The sequence below is a fragment of the Coffea eugenioides genome, chromosome 8 (genome assembly GCF_003713205.1).
Source record: "Coffea eugenioides isolate CCC68of chromosome 8, Ceug_1.0, whole genome shotgun sequence".
NCBI classification, from domain to species: Eukaryota; Viridiplantae; Streptophyta; class Magnoliopsida; order Gentianales; family Rubiaceae; genus Coffea; species Coffea eugenioides.
This window is the reverse complement of record NC_040042.1, coordinates 3,153,038-3,159,886: the sequence shown is the minus strand read 5'-3', so window position 1 is coordinate 3,159,886 and position 6,849 is coordinate 3,153,038. Positions and strand designations below refer to the sequence as shown.

General features: G+C 37.9%; 1 pseudogene; it reads left to right on the top strand.

Annotated features, from left to right (window-relative positions):
- The first annotated feature begins 2,449 nt into the window (after positions 1-2,449).
- LOC113779525 lies at positions 2,450-5,518 on the top strand (annotated as a pseudogene).
- Positions 5,519-6,849: the final 1,331 nt, after the last annotated feature.

The window sequence follows — 6,849 nt, the reverse complement described above, 5'->3', positions numbered from 1 at the left end:
ATTTGGATCGATAGCCAAGGTACGACCGTTGACCTAATCTTCTCTAATTCAGGAAATACCTGGTTAACGACCATAGAAGTTTCAATTCACGCCTAATTGGCATTGAATAATTAGAAGAGAGTCTAATTCTAGATCAATCAACGACGCTATCGCAGGGTCTCTTTTAAGTTAGCCCTGTCTTATCTTCTCCTGACACAAACCCATCATTCAGTTTTGCCACGCTAGTTTAGAATATTAAACAATTAAGCGGATTTAACTACCCTAATTGGCTTCTCAAGTTTTTTTTAAAAAATTTGGGGGGAAAACCAAAAATTAATGCTCTATGAATGCCGGGACCCTGGATAATCGAATAATAAAACAACCATATGAACATAAAGCAGAAGATAGACGAATACCAGAAAATAATAGGAAATAAATAAAAACTAATTCGATCTCACAAATTTAGTAGAACCAAGTCCTCCGTTGTTCCTCGACTAGATGAGAAACTTAGCCACGCCTAGAGCTGTTAATCGAGCCGAGTCGAGCCGAGTATTTGGCTGCCGAGCTCGACTCGAGTTTAATTCGAGCCGAGCTCTACTCGAGCTCGTTAGGAAAACGAGCTATAAAATGTGTTCGAACTCGGCTCGTTAAATGTACATGTGGTTCGAGCTCGAGCTCGAGCTTGACTCGTTTATCACAAACGAGTCGAGCTTCACGAGCTCGAGCTCGAGTTCGTGCAAATTAACCTTAATAAAAACTTATAATTTTTAATTTTTATAATTTTGATTTCTAAAATGACAAATATGCCTTCATTAACGAGCTCTAACGAGCTATTCGAGTATCAAACGAGCCGAGTTTACTCGGCTCGTTTACTAAACGAGCATGTTTCGAGCTCGAGCTCGACTCGTTAACCAAAATTAACGAGCCGAGCTCGAGCCTTAACGAGTCGAGCTCTAACGAGCTTTCGAGCTACTCGATTCACTTAACAGCTCTAGCCACGCCTCATGAGAAAATCTCCACGTAATTTAATTGAGATCTAGGCCATCAAAGGAAAGAATAAAACTAAACTATGCTAAAAGCTAAGCTAAAACTATTGATCATCCAAAACCTCCTGTACGTTTCTCCCTTTTTAAAGCCAAAAGAAAGTCTAATGCTATCTCTAGTGGTCCCCGCATGAATTCAAAGTCCAATTCCATTTCACAAGCCTTTGTACGTTTCTTTTCCAAGAGTCCAAATGACTCATACTTCTTATCTCCGTGGTCCCCGCCGAAATTGAGAGTCCAAGTACTCAAAAGAAAGCTCTGCCAAATTCCTTGTATTACGTTTTCTCTTGGTAGGAGGACTCTTAGTCAGCAAAAGAGGGGAATGGAAGTCCGGTTCTTCTCAGCAATGTGGGCCAGGTCTGTGGAGTATTTAGAAGTCTCCATTTTCTCCAGAAAATACCTCTTTTTTTTGTGATTTTCTGCTCCATTCCCTAAAATTAAATCCAGATACCAAATATAAGTAAATATTAATAATTAAACAATATTTGGCAAAGACAAAGAGGAAATTAATAATAAAATAATCAACAATTAACACCCTATCAATTTCTTTTTTTCAATGGCAATGTCAAAGCTCTGTTGGAAAAGGAAATCTATGACCTCGCCTTGCCAAATGCCGAAATGGCCAGAACCGTCAAATATCTCCACCGCCAGCTTCAAATTTGACATTGAAATCTTCGACCATGTGGACGAGGAAGCCGATGCCGCAGATGTAATTTTTGACATGCACTTATTTATCGGTGAATTGTCTAACGTCATTACAGATTCAAATGATAGTATTTAATATAACAAATTACAAACGAACGAAGGACGAACCTTCGGCTCCGATACCACTTGTTGGAGAAAACGGGTAATTTTTCACTCAAATGATACAACTAGTAGGAAAGATTGCCAAATAATTTCCTAAGACAGAATTACCATTCCAAGAAAATTTTCAGGAAAGGCTGGAGGGATCACAAGCGGTTCCACTTAAAACCCAGTCTCCTATGATAGAATTTACGTGCATGGTGTATTATCACAACTGGACCCGTGTATACATAAACAGTACATACACATGAATAAAAAAATACACCCAAACTAACCGTATAAAAACACTACAAATAAACCCGACAAATATATTGAATACTATACTACAACTGAAAAGAAACTACCAAATAAATGCGTAATAAATAAAAGAGATAAGGAAAGAATACACCCGAAATTGATAACGGAGTTCGGCCAAATGTGCCTAATCTCCGAGCACCGCCTAAACAACCTGTTCTTATTAATTTGGGAGAAGAAAGAATACAAAATTTTGGTGTGTTTTAATTGAAAAGAGAGAGTATTAATTTATAACTCTCAAACACTCCCCCAAACCTTAAACCCACCAATATGGGATAAGTGATTATGCCAAAAAGTCAACACAATTTGATATTGAGACATTGATATCAATGGAAACTGAGATGGCCAAAACAGGAAGGGGCATTAGTGGTTCTCTCCCTGTGGAGAATATCCAAGAACTAGCTTCTAATTGCTCTAAAGAAATCCCCCAATCGATACATCAGGCCTGAAATAATGCTTGATGAAGTTTCTACGAATGAGGCATCACAGATTCATCGACATGGGAAAGCTTGCAGCTGATCATTCAGGAAACCAGAATGAAATGGCAAAACTTCATCGGGCTTGTAAAAACTGGGGCTTCTTTCAGGTAACAAATCAAGAGAATCCATCACATATAGAATCCTAATTATACAACTTGTAATTATCAGATACACAGATTAATTTTCCTAGTAAAGTAGCGACTAACAGTGCGCGACTCAATCTTGCACAATTAATTAATCATGGGGCTACCACAGTAATTGAGAAAATGAAGTTGGTGATGAAGGACTTCTTTAAGCTGCCATTATAGTAGAAGACAGCCTATGCACAACTACCAAATGATGTTGAAGGATATGGTCAAATATTTGTGATATCAGAGGACCAAAAGATTGACTGGGGGGACATGCTCTTCCTCCATGCATTGCCAGTTTCTCAGAGAAATATGAGATTCTGGCCTATACTCCAACATATTTCAGGTAGACAATGAATAATATAGAATATCACAATCTTCTCCCACTTCTGCAGTAATATTATGCTGCTCTTATATTTCTCAGAAGGCTAGCCTTTTTCCTAAAGCTCCTCTGCTTATAGAATTTCCTATTCCTCATGACAGGTGCCGAACCTGTGCAATAATAAAAATAAAACCTAAATACCACTAAAAGCAGTCAATAATTAATCTTAGGTACTGGAGCAGGAACCTTAGGTGTGCAATGGGTTATTTGATTCACCCTGTTCCCGAAGAGTTTGCTTAATCCGATATACCAGAATTAATTAGTTGACAAAAATTACTAAATAGTAGACAGTGACAAATAGGGTCGTCTTCTCAGGGACTGGGGATATTTGTCTCTTTAAAATTCCAATTGGTAAAGGGGGATTTTATCGGAGTGGAACTAAAAACAATTAAACACTTCGACTAAAAATAAATAATTAACTAGCACTAATATGGCAGGAATGAAATCAAGAATAGAATAATTATAGTCAAGAATGCAACTACTCAGGCACAGTCCATTTATCCGATCATTGATGCAATAGAGGTTCACTTAATTTATTAATAGACTAGTTATAGTCGCCGACGAATTCTAATGACCAATTTTTTCTTAATTTATTGATAATCAAGGTACGACCATTGATTAGCCCTAACCAGAAAATACTCCTAGGTACGACCGTAGGAATTAATTTTTCAATTGCAATAATAACTAGAAAAACCTAACCCTAATCAATAACACGCTACGAGGGTTATTTAAAGTAGATTGCACGTTCCCCTAATGTGTAAACACACCAGTTGCCACTAATATTAATCAATCAAACAATTACGGATTTAATTGACTAAATTGGCACGAGATTAATAAATTACGTTGAACATCGGGCCCTTGACATCCAATTAATAAAATAATCCCATGAAAATTCAAGCAGACAACGTGCAAATATTAACAAATTAAGGAACGCGCGAAAACTAATTAGATCTCACAGATTTTCGGGACTGCGCCGTCGAGTTGACCCTTGACTAGATGGAAGGCTTAGCCACGCCGCATAATTAAATCACCACACGAATTAATTGATTGCAAAGTCATTGCGTTTTTACTAGGAAGTAAGGAATAAAAGATGTTTTTTCCGTTGGGGAATATTGTCGAACACATGGCGTGTGTAAGAGACCAGTCAGAAGAAAGAAAGAAAGAAAAACTAAAACTAGGCTAAAAACTAAACTAGAGCCGTCTTTTGCTTCTGTACTTTCTCCACTTAAAAAGCCAAAAGAAAGATGACTAAAGGCTATCTCCGGTGGTCTCCACACATGTGGACAAAGCCTCCAAATTACTTCTTGTTCCAAGTCTCTCTACGTTCCTTTCTTTAGAGAGCCCAAAAATGACTATAACTTTGTGGTCCCCACCAATTCAAGGGCCCAAGGATTGAAGCCCTTAGAAATCTCCAGTTTCTACAGAAAGTCCCTCCTTTTTGGTAGTTTTCTGCTTCATTCCCTGAAATTAAGTCCAATACCAAATATAAATAAATATTAATAATTAAAACAATATTTGATAAGGATAAAAGGGAAAATTAACAATAAAATTACTAACAATTAACACCCTATCACCTCATGGGAATTTATCCTCTATTTTTCGCGCAATTGCAAAACAAAGATTCTTTAAAAGGAAGCATCTTTTGCTTCCATTGGAAAGCTACATGGATTACTTTACTTAGGCGGCAAAAACCTGACAATTGTGTAAGAAAAATTCATTTCAATGCTAATTTGCAAATTTCTGATGATGTCAGAGCAACCATGGATGAATACTCACTTCAAATGCACAAGGTTTGCATGACCCTGTTTAAACTTATTGGAGCGAATCTTGGTGTAGACCCAGACAAATTATGCAGCATCTATCAAGATCGCATATAAGGAATAAGAATGTGAATTATTATCCACCTTGCTAGCAAGCAGACAAAGTTATTGGCCTGACTCCTCAGTCTGATGCAACAGGACTGACCTTATTCGTTCAAGTCAATGATGTTCAAGGCCTGCAAATCAAGAAAAGCAACACAGGGGTGCATATTAAACCCATTCCCGGAGCAATCATCATCAATATCGGTGATATTATGGTGGTAAATGACCACCAAAACCAAACTCCTACTTACTGAGCATCTATAGATATCATTGAGTTGATGTGCTTCAATGATTTGTGCAGATAATGAGCAATGGGGAATATAGCAGCATTGAGCATAGAGCCGTCGTGGATTTCTGCAAAGAAAGACTTTCAATTGCTGCATTTCACAGAACAAATTTCACAGCAAAAGTTGGTCCTCTCGCAGATCTTGTCAAAGAAATTGGAGCACAATACAATACAATAGAAACTGATGCCCTTCTTAGACTGTATCTAAGCAGCAAACTTGATGGCAAAAGCTTACTGGATCACATAAGGATAAACAAGTGAAAGAATCAGCACATTTTCACTTGCGGTATTACTGTTTTTTTTAAATCTTCATCATAAACCAAGCTTAATGAATTACCTATATGCCTTCATGGAAGTTTCTAGTTGCATGTTATTGATCTAGATTCCTAAGATTACTTCGGCGGTGGTGTTTAGTTGTCCAAATTCAAGTGTGTTTCCTGGATAGGAAGTTTGTAACTCTATATATCCCTACAGTGGTGTGCTAGATTTGCATTTGTCTGAACGATATCAGACCAACCTTGGATGAATATTCACTCGAATTGCATGAAGTCTGCATAACCCTTGTTAAATTGATGGTCACGAATCTTGGGGTGCACAGACCAGAGATACTAAACAGCATGTATCAGGATGTCATGGAAGGGATGATAATGAATCAATGTCCACCATGCTCGCAAGGAGACAAGGTAATGCGTCTCATCGCTCCATACTCTGATATAGGACTTACACTATTGGTTCAAGTCAACAAAGTTGAAGGCCCGCAGATCAAGAAAAATAATAGATGCGTGCTTACATAACTTTCTAGTTCTAGTTTTTTGGTCATGTACTGGAGAAGGAGAATGATGACGTAGGAAGTTAGGGAAAACAAGAAAAATTGTCAGAGAGGAAGAAGTCAATTTCTAAGAATGGACATAAAGTCGATTTCTAAGACATGAATTTCCTTATTTTGGGTAAACAATTTTCTAGGTTGCATCGCAATACGTGAGAAGCAAGAACATCTATAGCATTCATCCTGTCCCTGGGAGAATCTTCTGTGCAAGCTATAGCTATTCTCACAATAGACGTTATGCTTTCCAACTTTTCAGCAAAGTGTTGATAACCTGGCTTGAGCAAGTTTGCATCTACTTCCTGAGATACTGCATTTGGCACACAACTTTTTACCCAGTTCCTTAGACATGTATCTGAAAACATTTCATCAATGGGCTTCAATCTAGCGAAAATTTCTATCAGCATGCTTCCGTAGCTAAATGTCAGATCCTGTTGATACTAGTCCTTCCAATCCATACCATGGTTCAAAGTCGCGGTCGCAGTTGCGGTCGCTGCCTGGACCGTTCCACATAGGTCTCGGCATGTCGGTTGCAGTCTCGGCGAGACATGAATTTTTGAAATATTTAATATTCTAAAAATTGTAAAAAATATGATAAATAAAAATAATTAAAAAATTAGTAAAAATAATAAAAATTTGAGTTGATTCGGGATGACTCGTAGTGATTCGGCCGTTTCAATCCTTCACAGTGACGTCTCGACGAGTTGAGTATCTCGGTATTGTTTCGTCACGGTATCGTATCGGTGAGGGTCGAGACGGTGACGACTCG